This window comes from Zophobas morio, unplaced genomic scaffold (assembly GCF_036711695.1).
Source record: "Zophobas morio isolate AGI-343-1 ecotype UQ-CSIRO unplaced genomic scaffold, CSIRO_AGI_Zmor_V1 ptg000014l, whole genome shotgun sequence".
Lineage (NCBI taxonomy): Eukaryota > Metazoa > Arthropoda > Insecta > Coleoptera > Tenebrionidae > Zophobas > Zophobas morio.
Genome location: NW_026972119.1, coordinates 9,296,080 through 9,315,029, shown reverse-complemented (window position 1 = coordinate 9,315,029; position 18,950 = coordinate 9,296,080). Strand labels below are relative to the sequence as shown.

At 33.5% G+C, this 18,950-nt stretch overlaps 1 protein-coding gene and 1 long non-coding RNA gene across 2 annotated transcripts in view; one reads left to right on the top strand and one right to left on the bottom strand.

Annotated features, from left to right (window-relative positions):
- Positions 1–18,950, top strand: part of Su(var)3-3 (Suppressor of variegation 3-3) — a 597,292-nt gene that overhangs the window by 32,710 nt on the left and 545,632 nt on the right. The gene's annotated exons all lie outside the window — the stretch shown is intronic.
- LOC135129265 (uncharacterized) lies at positions 4,172–6,368 on the bottom strand. Its single transcript, XR_010280539.1, has 4 exons — positions 5,892–6,368; positions 5,661–5,842; positions 4,914–5,611; positions 4,172–4,861 (listed from the first exon to the last, which is right to left on the bottom strand). It is a non-coding gene; the product is annotated as an uncharacterized LOC135129265 (long non-coding RNA).

The following is an 18,950-nucleotide window of genomic DNA, read 5'->3' as shown; positions in this document are numbered from 1 at the left end:
AAATTGTAAAATGCAAAATTGAAATGTCGAGAAATTTTATATCGAAAAATTGGAAAAATTAAAATTGGAAAACAGATAATTGTAAAAACGCAATATTGAAATCACGAATAATTGAAAAAAGTAAAGAAACCGAAACGAAAAATTGCAAATCGAACAATTGCAATCTGAAAATTGAAAAATTCATAAAATAAAAATTGCAAAAAATTTGTATAATTTTTCAAAGAAGCCAGATTTATTGGGCTGCACTTCAGAGCCGAGGAAGTTCTGTCGAAAAATTAAACAATCTTATTATAGTTGAAAAATTGGAAAATTGAAAAATATATAAATCGGAAAACTAAAAATTGAAAACTCGTGAAATTGCAATCGAAAAATCGCAACATCTGTAAACTGAAACATCTAAAAATGGGAAAATCGAAAAATTGGGAAATTTAATAATGAAAACTCGAAAAGTTGCTTAAAAAAATTAAAAGTTAAAAAACCGCAAATCGAAAAATCGAAGAAAGGGAAAATTGAAAAAATTGAAATTAGAAACGAAACATTAGAAAACCGAAAAATTGTAAAAATAAAGAAAGTAAAAAACCGAGACCAAAAATTTCAAATCGAAAATATGAAGAAATGAAAAGAGTCGAAAAATTCTAAAATTAAAAATTGAAAGAGCGAGAATTTTTAAAACGAAACATTGGAAAAATTAAACTTGGAGAAACTGAAGCTTTTAAAAATGAATAATTAAAAAGTCGAATAATTGGTAACACAAATCTAAAAATTGTGAAGAACTGAAAAATTTAGACTTCAAAACTCGAAATATTGAAAAAATAAAAAAAAAAAAAATTAAGTCAAAAGCTGGGAGTGTTATTTACGCCACTGCACTGGATTTTCCTTTATAGAGGTTATCAGAAAAGAAAAATCGCGGGATTTATTGGGCTGCACTTCAGAGACGCGGGAGTTCTGTCGAAATAACCTTCCGTCATTTTTTTTTTCTTATAAAGTTATTGGATATCAGTGATCTCAATCGTTCTTGATCTTACGGAACCTTTCCAAGTCGCATTAGTCGACCACATTTAGATTTTATTTGTCTTATTTGCTTTCTCCGTAAACGGAATTCAGATTGAAGCGAATCTTATCATAGAACTGACGTGAAATGCTGATCGGATATGACAATTGTAGATTGTGGATAGCATTTACCGAGCGCGGTAACCGATGAGAGCCAAGATAAGTCGATAAGTCAACCGGTGAACCGGTTCAGAAGTGACGGTCGAGAAGGAGACATCATTAATTAATTTATAAAGCTAATAACAATTCCAAAGAATTTAATGCCGCATCATTCCGTAGAATTTAGTAACAACTAATAAGCAGCTTGAAATAATGAACAAAGAAGCTTTCTATCGCATTTTCCGTACCACTAAAAATTGTAAGAGAACGGGCTTGTTTTTGACAGCCACTTTAAGGATTATTTTTAATCATGCGATATTGCATCAGGACCGGTTTCGAAGAGGACTTGTGATTACGATTTGTTAATTTTGTTGTAGGACGAGGCAAAATATTGACGTCTCTAGAAATGACATGCAACTATTGTTTAGAAAATTATTAAAGTTGTAATAATTATTACATGTACGATATGCAGTCTGGTACAGGATCCGAAGTATGTAGTCGACGAGAAAAGCCGAGATGATTGCATGTAGTGGTGGCCACTTTTAATTTGAATGTCTAGAAATAATTTCTGGCAAAAAACGGCTTTACAACTCACTCATCACCGGATTGTTCTCAGTCGGGAGCGATCGTTTGGCGGTAGCCCGCCATAATAACGGAAATGATTCTTTATGTGACATGTGGACGGGCTAAAGCGGCTTACTTGAGCTTAAAGTCTTCATACCTCCGTCAAGATAAGAAACGATCTTGGAATCACACCCATTTAATTCCATTTGTCGTGTCGTTTTTCGTTATGGTGGGTTGAAATGTGGGGGCAAAACTTCGTGCCGCCTCATTTTGAGATACCGAACACCGGATCTTTATAATTTGCAAAAGATCTGGTTGAGGATTCTGATAGTAACCGAAGAAGGGGGATGGTCAAAGGCGGCCGCTCTTTGCAATCCGACACCTCTTCCGTTCATAATCGCGATGATTGTTGCGGCTCCACCTAAATGCCTTCAAAGTACTTATCTATTGTATGCTACAAAATGTCTTCAATTAAGCGTGTTTATTAAGTGTGCCTGAATGGCTCGAATTTGGGCTCGTTTAAGTGGTCACTCTTATTCTAAAGGTAATAGAAACATTTCTCTAGGGTGAACTTGCGGTGTGACAGGTGTTCTACATTCCACGCATGTTGCCACATGTCTTTTAGGACGAAACTTTTTCGTTTGATTTGCATAATGTGTGTCACTTTTATTAATTATAAAGATGTTATCGTGACGATCGGTTTGTTAATTTATTGTGATGTAATTTTATCAATGTCGTTCCAAATAGATTTCAGGATAAAAATGAGAGTTTACTGGTAGCGGTTATTATCGAAAACCAATTAAATGTCATTACATCGACAAAGAAACGAGATTGCATCTAAATGTTTGTTGAAATTGTTCTGTTGCAATAGTAGTTATGATTAATATTTTGTTTGATCTTGATGTAATTGAGCCCTGACTTATTTTCTTGAATAAACTCGATCAATTTAATTGTCGTTTAGATTGCTGTGTAGATTTTGATAATTATCTGTACGTTATGCAACTCTACATTTTTTTTTAATATCAAATTTAAGCAAGTAAGATAAACCACTTTACAAAGTACATATCCATACAAATGTATGTTTGTTTATTTATTGATTAACGGGATTATTATAATAATAATTAAACGTTTTAATTAAGTATACATGAAAATTCAAATTTATGAAATATAATCGATTGGAGAATAAAATTAAAAGTGAAAATAATACCGAGACAGCAATAAAAGACGCGACAGCCAGGAATCTTTGTCACATTTTCAAGTGAAACTTTCAAACTGACGGTAAACTGATAAAATTAAGAGAAATCACCAGAAATCCATGCCTATATTTGATCGCGTTTTTTATTGCTCTGACGGTACATTATCTAAGTGTAATTACCTTGTATATGAGTTCGACCAACTTCTAGTGAAGAAATTGTTTCTGCATTTTTTCTTTCCAATAAATCATATGGCAGAACCATAAACGAGATGATACTGCGTGAGAGAAAAATATAAAAATTTTAAGTATCTTTTTCGAAAAAATTCTGACAATGCCTCCATATGAATTCAAGCATTTTTTGTACTGATTTATTAAAGTATTAATGTAGAATTGAAAACAGCACCCAAATCTTTCACGTCATCACGATGAACTAAGGTAGAATTACCTCACTATAAGTCAGGATCACGAAGCAATGCGTACACGTCACGGACTCTGTATGACGTCATGCCTCTACCACGTTTATTATACAAATGAATCGGTTTGAAAACTGTCAACAAACATGTCGGCTTGTTATTGTTTTGGTTTGTTCTATTTATGATTATAGCATGAGAAAACCGTTAGTGTGAAGCAACAGTTTAGAAATAAGCTACACTTGCAGTGTTTCAGCATACAAGGGCATGCTGCAGGCTGCATAGACGCTATGAATTACAAACTCAGGCACAGGAAAGATCACGACTGTAACCCCTTTCACGTGTTCCTAGTCACTGAAGCCTGCCACTCACGTTCCAACGCCGCGGTACAATTGTGTAGGATATGACAAAATTGAAGTGTTTTCGAACATCTGTGTATGCGATCAAGCAAATCGGTTGGATGTGGACGGTTGGTGAACAAGTCTGTCTGCAGCAGTACAATCGTGTTGTATTGGTTGGAAACTTAATCGTGTGGGGACAGTGTATGTTATACAAACCGTGAAAGCAGGTATAAAAGTCCATTTTCTTCGGACATGTTGCCACCACGATCGCAAATTTTTAACTGCAAGGTCGTAACGTGTGTGTACTGCTGCTTTTCAGCAAAATTGTACAGCAGTTGTATCCAATACAATCGTACCCCGGCGTTGGAACGTGAATGACTGGCTTTAAGAACGTTCATTTTTGCATTGACTGCTGGTAAAAACTGCTGACAATTGGGTGTTAAACACATACTTGGAGGGTGGTACAAGGCTTCATACTGTATTTAAAGCTGCCAACGAGAATGTTAACATACGTCTCAAACAGACAGCATTGAACAGTTGTGACAGGCTTCAAGTTAGAGAAATATGCTTACCGTCTTCAATGCCACAATAGGCACGTCACATCTACAGAATAAGTTACTTTATTGACATGGAATAGATACAAAAGTAAAGTATAAACAATAATAAGTATGCATGTTACACAACGTCGTCGTCTGACCAGTGATTTGTATATTTGGCCAGTGAAGTGATAGTGTGATTATAAAAGACATCAGCAGAACATGCCGCTAGTACAATCAATTAGGATGGTAATGGAAAATAACCTACATGTTACAGTGGCTGAATGCCCTCTGCAGTATTAGAATCTTCACTGTCATAATCACTAAAACTATAATGTGAATCTTCGTTAATGTCGATTATAAACGGCGCAATCTCTTCACGGTCAAATACTAATTCCCGTTCCCACCACTCCCGTATTATTTTATTCATATGGTCAACAGTATTTTTCCACATTGTGGGCGTGACATGTGCTAACGCTTCTTTCCACATTTCCACGGAATTTTTTGACCATAACCATCACGCCCAATGTGTTTGGAATAAAAATTTGTAGTAATTCCCCAAGTATTTTCTATAGGGTTAAACACACAATGATATGGCGGCAATCGCAATACTCTATGGCCATTCTGTTGGCCCAATTCACGGCAACATACGTTTTTGGTTTATTTCTGAAAAACATGATATTTTAAATGAAATGATAGAGAATAGTATATGCATTACTGTGCAACCAAATGAAGAAGTTCCGTTTTTAACAGCTGTGAATCTGAACTTATGTCATGTTGTTAAAGCCATTCACGAATTTCTGCCTTTTTCCATGAACCACTGGGACATTTGTTTGCAAAGGTACTGTGGTAGCTTGCATTGTCTATAATAATCTGTGGTGGTTCTTCAAGGTTCATGAGCAATTGAAACCACTTGAGAAAATTCTGTTGATTCATTTCGCCATGATAGTCTGGATTTTTGGTATTAGAAGAAAATACTAGCGCTGCTTCATCAATAAATCCATTGCTTGTACCTGCATGTAATACAATATACCTAAAATATAGTGAGAAGAATAAATAACTAACGTGAAACTGACACATTACTAAATTTTCCCTTCTATTTTGAACATCCTGATACTTATGACACTATCGTCTTGCAATGACCTAACTACCGAACCATTTTCAAATATCCATGTTTCATCAAGATATACACATGGCAAAGAATTTGGGTTCTGCTGATTGTGCATGTATTCACGTAAGAATTTGGTTCTTGCATGAACAACATGTTGTAATTCCATAAGACGCTTCCGTACACTGGTTGGCGAATAACGAAACCCAATTGAGAATGTAAAATTTTTCCTAACGAGCTCACAGAACCCTCAAATATATGTTTCTCCTTCAAGCAATCAATTAATGGCGATCGTGTAACATGTATTTCTGTAAAATAGTCGTTAGTATCTATAAGGCGTGCGCATCAAATTCATACTTTCTTCGACCATTCCATATAAGCATTCTCGAATAGCACACTGCTCCGAAGTGCTAATATCACACACTTGCTTTGTTCGGGGGTCTCTATTTCTTGGGAGAATGTACACCTTCTCCGGTTTTTATTTGTTGTACCACGGAGTTCACTGTTCGCACACATACACCCAGAGCAGCAGCAACCCTCTGTACAATGTGACTGCATTAGTAATTGTAATAAAATACACCTACTTACGTCTTGAACAGCTGTTAGTGGTAAAAGAGGTTCCCCGCTATCGCATTCTTTAGCAAAATAGTCCACTAAATTATCGTCCATTTGCTTTACATCTTTGTGCAAGGGCTTCGGCATGGTGGAATGTTTACGTTCAAGCAAGCGACACGTACCACGGTACAGGACAGTTAACTTGGAGTTCTATAAAGAACTGTTATAGTTCTGAAAAGAACTGATACGATTACACGAGCAGAAAAGTAGAAAAACGCGAAAAATCAAACAATAACACAACATAACCAAAGTTGACACCAATGACACTTGTGAAATCGATAAAACTTTAGCATATGTTTCGCTATCAGTCGTACCAATATAATTTCCCCCAAATTGATCGATTTTGATCCGTATTGCCACGTATTGCGGCGCGTATTTTTGATTTAGTGTTGGTAACGGATCTACGTCATCCATGACGTGTACGCATTGCTTCGTGATCCTGAGTATAACAATAAAGTTCAGCATCAATTTTATTTTAAGAAATAATATAACGTGACATTTGTCAACACAAGATGCTAAGATTGTAATTCAAGTGCATCTTCCATGGAACGAACTGTTTTAAACACCTTCAAATAATTAACGAAAACCACCAATCAAGTCAATAATAAGAATGAAAATAACCATGTGAACCCTGCGATAGGCCAAATGGAATATAATAAGAATAATCACCAATTTTAACTTGTTGCGATTTTCTCGTCAGAAATTATGTTAACCATTTGATTATGTTGTTGTTCAACTCTAATTGATTCGATTTAGACATTAATAATAATCTTATCGAAAGTGTTTGAATAATTCGTGTACACGGAATCCACTTGTACTTTTTTATAACAACCTTCATTACAGTAGCGATAATATTCTATTAATTTAGTTACAAGTGAATCTGTGTTTGCAAACACAATGTTGTCTCTTTTTTATTTATTTTTTATGTTTATTTATTCGACTGTAAAAAGTCTAGCTTTTATCGAATATGGTTAGCAAGTCCCAGGACAACAATTTAAACCACAATTCGCTTGAGAGCAACTCACATCGAATAATAATGGATTTCGTCTACGTGAATCAACCATAATATGCTATCGCAAAACCGTCTAAAACTTTTTAGTTAAGGCATATGTATTTCAAAATGGAGTTTTTAAGTCCCAAAAATCAAAAGAGAGAATAATTTTTATAAATAGTAGATTTATACTAAATTTAAAACTTCAAACGTACGTGTTTACTAAATGGTTTGTGATTTTTTACTAATTTCGAAATACTGTGACAACCAAATCAGCATGACAGACATTGACCTGACCTGACTAGACCTTTTTACTTCCCGAGCGTAAGCGCAAGTATTGCAATCGCGCCCGTTTCCGTCTATCTGTCTGTCTGTCTGTTCGCCTGTCTGTCTGTCAGTCTGTCTGTCTGTCCGTCCACCTGTCTGTCTGTTTGTCTGTTCGTCTCTCTGCCGTCTCGATTTTCTTCTTAGGGGAGGAGAAATCTTCAAAGGAGTCTGTTACTTTTTATGTCCACATCATTCTTGTATTAGATAAAATAAGCATCAAACTTTTACGTCCTTACAAATTGTCAAACAATATTTCCATTTCCGTGCTACCCATGGGTGCGTCTAGGTTGTCTTTTTTAAAATCTATCAGAATACCCTCACACGTTCTTTTTAGTGTCTCTATTTGCATGTAGGCTTGGGTATTCTCATGTATTTATTATTTATTTATTATACTCGAAAACAGTGTGCTCCAGAGTATCTTAGTTTAGCTCCTCTGTTTATCCAGGGTTCCATTTTTTAATTAGCTGTTTTGTCCAGCAATTTTTGTCCGTCTCAATTCACCTTTGTTGCCAATTTTGCAGTACGAGTACATCTCTTCTCACCATGGTTCTACTTTTACTCTTGGCTATATTCTTTTTTTTTAACAGTTACGGCCAAGTATCTGATTATCCTCTCCAACCTTTTCTTATAATTATTAACTTTCCAGACTTTCTCCTAACCACAAGTTCCACATATACATCCATCCTGAGATTTTTGTCCAGATTTACGCCTCGATATTTTAATTGTCTTTCTGTTTTGGACTGAAAATTTTCTCCAATCTTGATTTCTAGTTCGGCAAGTTTCCCATCTTTTTCAAATTACATCTTAATCCATTATTTAGTTGTTGTTTGACTAATTCAATTGTTTCTTTGGGTCTTTCTTGTAGTCCTGGTTTCTTCGGGACATTCTATTTTTAAAATTTTATCCTATATAATGTTCCACAATATTGGGCTGAGTACTGAGCCTTGTGGGACCTCGTATGTTATTTTATATGGGGTGTTCAGAAATTTGTGCACTATATATGCAAAAAGCTATCCTAAACCATCTATCTGGTGAATACTGCAAAAATATATAAAAAAAAAATGTCTTACCCTTCTTTCACTCATTTCACTCTTGTTGCAATTAAACACCAAACTGACAAAAATTTCTTCAAATAATAGTATGAATAAAGAAATTTTATAAAAATGCACCAAAATGTGATTGGACCTATTGGGTTAGCTCAGTTACAGTTAAACTAGGAGTATAACACAATTTTGAACTGTGACATCTGAAACCATACGGATCTTTCAGTAGATTACATTTTTTACTTATTTCTCCATTCAGGCGTGTTGTTATCAGTTTTTCTGATAGCTTATAGACCTTACTTGATCTGACCTAACCTAACCTAACCTAACTAAAGATGTGTACAATAAAATAGTGTTTCCAGGTTGGAATTTTAATTGTTTTATTACCTTCGTTTATAACATTTTTAACGTGATAATTGAAATACTAAATTTGTACTAAAATTAACACCCAATTCACTAATAGAGTTAACAGTTTCAGCTTCTATGTTTTCTACAGAATGTAATGGAACTGAAGATGTCTTTTTAGGTGTATATTTATTAGCCTAATATTTACTAACGTGTGACTCAGTGTTATTGAACTTTCACATTATACGAAACGTTCGCAGAATTAAGGTCTTAAAAACAATTAACGCCATGAAATACCTTCATTTCATTGACAGAAGAAGCAGAAAACAACAGTTAACTGAAAATGAGTAATAAATAGTAAAAAATCTTAAATGACCCAAGTCAAATCCTTGGGGTACTCCTTACCTAACGTATATTAAACACAAAAATATTTAGTTTTTGCCGTCGATTTATAAAATACGATTTGATCTAAGTTAATGGATCAGCGGTACCAATTTTTTCTCTATTTTTGCAACAATTGCGTGTAACTAGTGTCTTCTCGTGACCTTTTGAAATGGGGGACACAATTTGATTGATGAATTAAATATGAAGATATAAAACAGGTTGTTATTACCAATTAATAGACGAAATTGTGTGACGGAAATAAATATAAAAATATATCCAATAAAAATAAAAAGGGTTTCTCCACATACCTTTTTGCTTTCGTTCAAAATTTTACGTTCATGGCATCTAACATTTTGGACAGTTTTAGGTGTTCCTTTAAAAACCCTTGCTTATTTCAAATGATCTGATAAAGCAGAGTCCAATTCAGCCATAAAGTCAATCAGACCTTGAAATATAGCTGGATTTTGTGATTCCCTACTTTCGTCATATCCACGTAAAGCAAATTCAGACACTCCAAAAAATTTAATTGGCGTAATACAGGGTGTTATTGAAAGGTACGTACAACAAAATTAACAGTTCTTCTCGAAGTCTAAGAAGTCTGAAAAACTTATTTTGTGTTATCAAAATTATAAGGGGAAAATTAACCCTTATCCAACTTTTTTAGACGCTACTGAAGGATAAATAGGTAAAATTAATTTATTTTAGTAAATCCTAGCAACTGTAACCATAAAACTTTTGTCAAGACTAAAAGTTGCTTTAGAAACGAAAGATGATCTTTTTATCAGAGGCGTACAACGAATTTGGGCATAAATTTTAATAATTTTTATTTCTGAAAGGAGAACACTTTTACCTGAACTTTTTTTTAACTTTTATCACCCATACTTCGAGACCAATTGCCGATTTTATTTTGTACGTACCTTTCAATAACACGCTGTATATGGGGATTTTTGTCGACCCTTGCGTTATGTGCCCGAATATTATTAATATAAGCAGTGTTTCCGAATGTCTGTATTACCGAAAAGATTATCCAAGAATATTTATCATACGCAGAATGAAAAGAAAAAACCCGCGATAGTAACTCAATCCTGCCGAGCACTGTCGAAACGGGACCGCAATTCAGGTGAATCAGGCGGCTACGACGTGGGGTTTCCATGGCAGCGGTGTCAACAAAACGTCTAAAGCAGCCATGATTCGGTCTCTGTTCCCGGCTTTTATCAGCATTTCATCAGAAATAACATATCATGTATCCAAGACACATTTTTAGATGTAAGTGGATGTAAGTTTTGATACATTTTATATAAGTGGAGCGAGATAAAAAATTAGTTTTGATAATTATGACACAAATTTCCGGATAATTTTTTAAATACTAATTGAAAATTACTATTTTGCTATGTCCACTCTGTTTGTAGACGTTGTAATTTTGGGGGGGTACGTGCCCTTGTGCCCCCCGGCACCAGCCGCCCCTGAGTGTAAAAGCGACAAAATTCTTACTTTACTAGACTCTCCAGTGTATTAACTGAGGCCTCGTAAATTGCAAACACCACAACATGATAACTGTTTTTTTTTATCTAGAGTTCTTGAATAAGTCATAGTATATGAAAACATGTACGATTCTCATTAACATGTATTTTAAAGTCACAAGAAGAAGCTTCTCGAACTGAAAAGAAAGAAACGTTTTTAAGTTTGCAACCTAGGATGTTTTAAAAGTTCTTTCAGAATTTTTTTTAATCACATGGTTGCTACATTACAAGCACGAAATTACTGAAGACAGTCTTTTCAGCGACTCAGAATACGTTGAAAGAATGACAAGTCACAAGAAGAAGCGTCTCGAACTGAAAAGAAAGAAACGTTTTTAAGTTTGCAACCTAGGATGTTTTAAAAGTTCTTTCAGAATTTTCAGGAACAAACTTCGATTATTGGTATGGGAGTTCTGTTCAACTACGTGAATTTTCAAAAATTTGTGTACCTATAGCTTTTTTGTTTAATAAATGTGGGACTAGTGAGAGTCTAGCTTCTCACCAGGTGCAAGCGGCACTAAAATCTCTTAGAAAATATATTTACTATTTGAATAGAAGAGGCGGATATCTGTTACCTACCTACTACACACCTAAATCAGGTGATACTTTAATATGTTTTAATGGTAGTACCAGACAGTTTGTTATCCTACATAATTATATCAGTTCCGTACATAAGAAAATTAAATTAACAATTGAAATGGAAAATAATAAATGCATCAGATTTTTGTTATAGATCATACAATTAGCCGTCTAACAACTATCATGAACTTATTGTCTTCCATAAACCCACACACACAAAAACAATTCACATCCATGGAGTCATAAACTTGCAGCATATCAATCGATGTTACATAGATTGCTAACTCAGTACCTTTGTCTGAAAATAACTTTAAACAAAAATTAAGTAGCATTAAAATAATCAGTAATAATACAAAACAAGGGTTTTGCAAAAGATGATAATAAATAATTTACTTAAAAAGAGAAAGGAAAAAGTAGCTATGTTTATCATGTACAGTTGCGGCCCCCCAAAAGTGGACGATAATTTTCTCTATTATAATAATGTATCGTCAAATCATGGGCGCTCGAATAACAAAATTTGTCAAATTTGTTTATTCAAAAATGCATGCCGCCACTTGTAATAGCCAAATTTAATTAATTTAAAAATTCAAAAGAATGCCATGAGAACGAAAACTCGTGCACTTTGGGGGGGGGGGGGGCTACTTTAAATAATAGCACTGGAGTCTTTTTGTTAAGTCCTGGAAGCTGTTCCCTAGTATGTGTTGATAACACGGAAAGAATAATTTAATTAAAATTCTAGAACATCAAAGCAGCTATATTAAAAATAAAACAAACTGTAACCATTCAGTGTCAACTTTAAAATCCTCCATTTGGCAGAAAATTAAATGCTCTTGAACGTCGATATATTGACTAAATTTGAAATATTATTGTAAGTTATAAAACAGGTGCTAGTAATTCACTTTTGTTAAATTTAAAATTGCATCACTACCCCATAAATTTTAGCACCCTCAACCTGAGTTATGAAAACAGAAATCCCCTAGTAATACATAGGGGATAGATACAAGATCAAGAACCATAATTTTAAACCATGTTTTATATTGTTTATCAAAAACACAAATAGTCTAATCTACTCTGGAAGTATGAGTACGTCAGATGGTACCATTTAGATTAACGAGATCTTTTATTTCCTTTGATGTATCACGTACTGTATAACTTCCTTCAAAAGCCAAAAACATGTGTAATAAAATCTGTCATTAAAATTCTACTATCTCAGTCACTTCTATGAAAACGATGTGTATCTAAATTGTTATCATAATCAAATATTGTGTCATATTCAACCTACACAGAAGGAAGAAATACGAGAAGCAAACGTCGTCATACATCTCTGAGAATTGATAAATTGTTCATTGTTATAAATGATAACGCAGGGATATTTCTATTTATATATTTTTTATCCTGACAGAATTAAATCATTAACTGGAAACAATTTCGAATTTTTAAGTCAGAGATTTAGTTGTACTACTCATTCAACTTTATGCCTGGATTACGATAATTTCTTAAACCGTATAAAACTTAGGTTTCATCAGTTTGTCAGTCTGTTTACATGAGGTACTTAATGTTATGATAATTAATTTTTTAAAACTATTTTCTGTGCAGCGAGTTTGATATATGGCTCTCTTAAGTAAAAATTCTTTTGCAACGTGAATTTTTAATAGGCTGCGTTGGTGTAGAATGTAAATTGGATCAGATGTTTATATTCTGCTTTCATATTTTTCTTTAAATTTAATTCAATATGCAAATTAAATTGGCCCAGACGGTTGATCTATAATGCAAGAGTGTAGCAGTACTCAAAATGGTAAACTAAAAGAAACGTCTATCTAATATCGTAGATTTTGAAATAATGGAAGGTGATGCAAGAAACACATTGTCTCGTGCATTTACAAATTGTTTGTTAACCGATGGCCGTGTTGGAACGGTTTGTTTGCTCACTGGCTCCAAATATACATAAACGAGAAGTTTCTGAGGTGTTGTTTTCGTTGCTGTGGCTTTTAGTAACCACTGTTAATCCTTTGGCAATCGACTACCCGTTCGTAAGTAAACTTCGAAACAAGTAGGCATCAAAATTACATCATTTAAATAAATATTTACAGACGAACTGGCAGTGCATATATTATTTTGTACACAGCGTTCATGCCACGATGCGAGCGGTCCAGTTACGGACTATCTTGTAGTCTTGTTCGTAAAATCACCGAAACCTTCTTTGGTTAACCATGGCACTAGCGGCAGAGGTGAAATTCGAACACGGTAACAGTTGTATGAAGAAGTTTTAATTGCTTTTCCCCTGCTGCGGTGTTTATCATGGAAACGCAATAGGAAAAGGTAATAAATATTAAGTAGGTTTGTCAGCATTGCAATCTATTACATAATACATTAGTTTGGAAGAGGATACGTATGTATGTACAGGTGATTTGTAGGTGTGAAGATAAAACTTGCCACAGAAAACACACAAGCTTTTAAAATGCGCTCCAAATTAACAAGAATGACTTAATGGAGTCAGTGTTAGAAGATACATATATTAATAAAGAGAGCAAATAGTGGGACAAAAAACTGGTCTGAAGTTGTTTAGGCAGTACTTCCCTCGCCCGTGAAGCACAACCAATTCTGCATGCTTGTTAAACTGTGTTCCCCAATGTGTTGTTATTCCTTGTTTCGAAATATAATGGACTTGAAATAGATGGACTTAAAAAAAAACTGAAACTACGAATCCGTGCACATATTTTTTTTTTCATTTCATTTCACTTTAGTGGTTATTTCTTTTTAAGAACAATTAAACATTTTTTGGAACTTATTAATCTTTTGGAACGGTCGAGTAAATAATTTTTTTAGTGTTCTACTATGTATTTTGTGATCACTAAAATAAACTAAAATTTTAAATTTGTTGTGTTGCATGTTTTAAGTGAGATTTTTTCAATGTAGATTTGTAAAAATGGTACCAAACTTTCCGAAGAGATATATATCAATTTTTATTAATATAAACATTAAAAAAAAATGGAAATTATCTGTCTTATAAAATCTATCAACGTGTAAATAGACGACGGACAGCCCTAAACGAGAAACTGACATTTTCGTATTCTACAAACTGGCAACCGTCAAGAACACATGAACACATGAAATTTGATATTTGTCAAATTGACCCTATTAAATTTTAATTTCTACAAGGCTTTCTTCGTTTACGCTCAGAAAAAATCTAGTGGATATTAGGAGGTTCCCACGTTTGGCGCTTATGGATTGTCAATATATCTTCAGAATATAATATCTCCCTTATTGGTCAACCAGCTTGATACGTTTAATGGTGGCATTGTTTCGATGTATATGTATATGTATGCATAAATAATAGAAGTTAGGCATGCACTGATAATACATTTTTCCCTGCTTTAAATCTATTTGATTTTGCGGCATTGTTGGGGCCTGGACGGATTGCGCCCACAAGTTGTAGGGGTTGTCATAAAAAGTAAATAAAATTCGCAAAATTGAATTTTATTATTTTTCGAAAAAGCTGTATTTGTTCGACTCTACTTCAGAAACGAGGGAAATTTTATTTAACTAACTCCGGACCAATTTTTCCGAAAGAGCATATCTTAATGGACGTCATACACTATTAATTATTCTCCAGAGTGTCAATTAATAAAAAAATTACCCTTCATTTGACTAACTGAATAACCCAAACCTAAATTATAACAAATTTTACGATTTTATGACAACCATAAATGAAATAAGTGTTTCTTTCACAACTAAAATTACGTTTAAAAGTAGGTTTGCAATGAAACTATTTTTGTTTCATTTTAATCACTAAAAAATATTTAGTATTAACCTAAATATATACCTACACTATTAATTTGTAAGAAGTATGTAATTTTTCCAATTCCTTCGTAACATTTCCAATTTTTAGAATAGGTACGTAATCAATTTACATTTTTAATTTTTAATTTATCTTCCCTGATAACAATATTTTCAATAACTACAAGCCAGCATACAACAAAGCCGCTGAAGTTATGTTATCTGTGATGTCACTTATGAAAAGAATAAAATATAGTTGCCCTAGAAGAAATCTCTGAGATATCCTCTCCAGTATCTCAGATATTTGAAAAGATAGAACCTTGAACTTTGGAATGGTTATTTAATAGAAAAAACTGCGAAAGAACTACATTTGATACTAAATTGGTTTAATTTTAAGTTAGGGAAGTATTGTAACGATAGTTTATTTATGAACAATATTGTGTATCCATTAGAAAAAACATATTTTGGAAAGTTTTTTCTTTTGGAGAAAAAAAATGTTTTGCTACTTAGTTTACGAAATATAAAAAATTATCGTATAAATTAGACTTTCAGAATTTTTGAAAAATATAAGATTTACCCTTCGGAAAATCTTTTGGAAATGATCGATCACTGTGCAGGTGTAACATATTTTTACTTCTCGATCGTACGCTGAGAAAGTATTGTAATCGAATCTATTGGGCGATTGGCTACTTTCATATTTTCTCGATGTGTCATGACCCTTTGAGTGCGAAAAATAAGTCCCCGTTTCCGTCCGCCGGTCCGTCTGTCTGTCTGTCTGCCCCTTGTCCGGATTTTTATTAGACACAGTCTTTGATACTACTGGACCGGTTGTTGTGAAATTTTGTAGGTATATAATGTAGTAAATGAATTTTAAATTTTCGGAAAAAAAATCAAAATTGTATAACATTTTGGAATTTAATTTTGAATCTGCAAAATCGAATGCCTTGAAAGCTTGCAGACTTTTTAAAATGATCGTAATCGTGGTAAATTTTGAATCAAAATATATCTGTTTATTCCTCTCCCAAAGAAATGATGATGCCATCTCAAAATTTTGCCGAGTAGATCCTATCTAAAATGTGCAAAATATGATAACTTTATACTTATGATTTATCATTGCACTCATATTTTTTAGAACTGCTTACGCACATTTTCCCGAAAATTTGGGAATAATACAATACTGTGATTATTAGTATTATACTGCAGCTATCCAAATTGACATACACGTCAAAATGCTGATGACATTATCACAAAATTTTGTAAAGGAAAAACTCATTTGAAACAGCTTTATTTTAATTTATAGGGGTTCTCATAAAAAATGAAATTTGCAGAATCAAATTTTATAATATTTCAAAAAAGTTGAAAAATGTTTTATTGTACTTCAGGGTTAAGAGAAGTTCTGTCGAAAAAAACTTTTGACTAATTTTTTTCACTGGTGAAGAGAAATGTTATTGTGGAATTAATAAAAAAAATATACTCTAGCTTTTTTGGCAATTTAAGAATCAGAAAAAATTGACAAAGTATATATCTAAAAATAATAATAAGAAAATGAAGTATTGGAAAAACCAAAGTTGCTTGTGATGCAGATATATAGGTAGATTTTTGAAAGACAGTAGTACACACTTTAATAGACTTAGATTCATTCTGTGCTAGATAGTTCTTTGTACCACAAGGCTAGAAACTAGACTTTTGCGAATGTGAGTAAATTTGAAAATAACGAATATTTGCAAAAGCTTGTTCTAGACGAGCGATGCAGAAGATTTTTTGAAAATAATTTCGGAGGCTTCCACGGTCGGAATGAATACATGATCATTTTCCGGGTTGGAACCGTTTTGATTGAGTTTTTGGGCTCAACGTTTCGCACACTTTCGCAAGTGGCATCTTCAGGAGCAGGGTTAAGAATAAGGCAAAAGAGCACGGTAACTCAGTATGTCAACCATACCAGAGGAGAAACTCAAAAGAGTTGAAGATGCCACTTACGAAAGTGTGCGAAACGTTCAGCCCAAAAACTCAATTAACACGGTTCCAACCCGGAAAACGATCATGTAGAAGATTTTTGATTTTGATCGTATTGTTTTTAACGGTACATAATTCTACAAGTGAAAGAGTATAAACAACCTCCTATACACGAATGGCAATACGACTCGTCCGACGGCCGAGAATCGAGAGTTCGAATTTCGCTTGGTGCTGAACATTTTTTTCTCGCTTTTGCAGGATTTTTTTCAATTACACCATTGTTTACTTTATTGATTCCTAAAATAATGTGTATGTATTTTAGCAGTTACCTTAAATACGGTAAAAACTTAGAAAAACCTTGTTGTCAGATAATCATTTTATCGGATTAGAAAGCTAATTATGCGAGCCGCAGGTAACGAAATAAGAATAGAAAGGCCTGAAATATAAAAAACACATATACGTATCTGGCAGCGAGATATAAAAATTTGGCTGATTTGTAAGAGGACCCAAAATAATGTCAGAGATTTTCGTAAATTTGGAAAGACAAAAAATATCTGTTAAGATCATTTTGGGAAAGACTACAGAATATTTGAAAATTTTGAAATATGTACTGACTAAATATTATTTAAAAAATTATATATTTCTGGATTGTTTAGATAAGCTAGAAACACGTAAACATAAAAGTACGAAGTATTTTTTTCCTTTCTATGATTTATTTTTGAATTTGAAACTATTTATTTTAAGTAAATTGCTAAATAAAAATATCCAAATAATAATTATCTGGCTGTTGATCTTAACACTGTTAATCTGACGTATTCATGCACTTGTTGACTACCCAACCTTATTTAAGATAGATCTAATCGTCTTGATGAAAAATTTTCGAAATATTTCACGTGAGGTGCCGTTTGAAGAATGCCGCATCATTAAAGTTGCAACTTGATGATACTTCACTTCATCAAAACTGAAGACTTTTGTGGACGTTATTCAAATGGAAGGTTAAAGAGCGATGATATTATTCTCTACATGGTCTCTTTATTTTCAAGAAATGTAAATTGTGGGATACATTATATAAGGAAATAAGTATCCGTCCCGTTTGAGCCTACGCTGCTGGGACTCATTATCCCATAAACACAGCGGTTGGTATTGTATATTGCAGTTGACCATACTGATCACTGCTTGCGATTTGCAGCGCTTGTTTTAGATTAATGCACGCCATTTGGGCCGGCCTGAAGTATTTTGTTATTCAAATATTTTCCTTATACAAGTTCATGCAGAAAGCAGATACGCGTATTCTCTGTAAAAGCGGTGGAAAAGTAATAGTAGAATGATTTATTCTACCACGCTGTTGGCTTCGGTGTATTCTCAGACTTCCATACCAGCTCAAATAATTAAAAATTGTTTTAAAGGAGTCACAGTTATCGTAGGGAATTATAATCCTCTCTATTGTGTTGCAAGTACATTTAGTGCCCAATTAGCCGGACACATCAGGTTTTTTTTTCAGAAATATGTCTGTGATAAAATTTTTTAATGGACGAAGATGCCAGTCAGTAGTACATTCGATGCATAACTTTTGTATACGAAGCCTTAATTAAATGAAAAATTTTAAACGGAAACGCCATACCCACTGTCTTGCGGCTGTCTCCATCTGGAAAGATAGAATTGATAAGAGGTTTCATTAAGACGCAACCCATGCATAATTATTATAATCTCGTGTCAAAAATCATCAAGTTTTTGATGACATAATTACCAGAACGCACCAGTGTCAGTCGGGGTTTAATGTTTTTCTTTTCACAATGTCTTCTGTGAAAGTCGACTATTTGAGGAGAAAACCATATTAAATGTTTTTTTTTGTATACCCAAATTGTCCGTGACTAAATTAGAATGTTGATGTGAACTAGGTAATAATTTTAATGATACTTTAATAAAACTTTAATGACGGTTCTTCTATGGTAATAATCATGCCGGGCACAGAATCCATGCAATCAGTTTATTACATCATAAAAATTGCCCAAAGTGTGTGCTATATGTCTAATAGGGTGTAATTTATTTTTTATTCAAGATGTGGAACTAAGCGCTAAATTATAAATTAATAATTGTTCGTAGAGTCGTTTGCGAG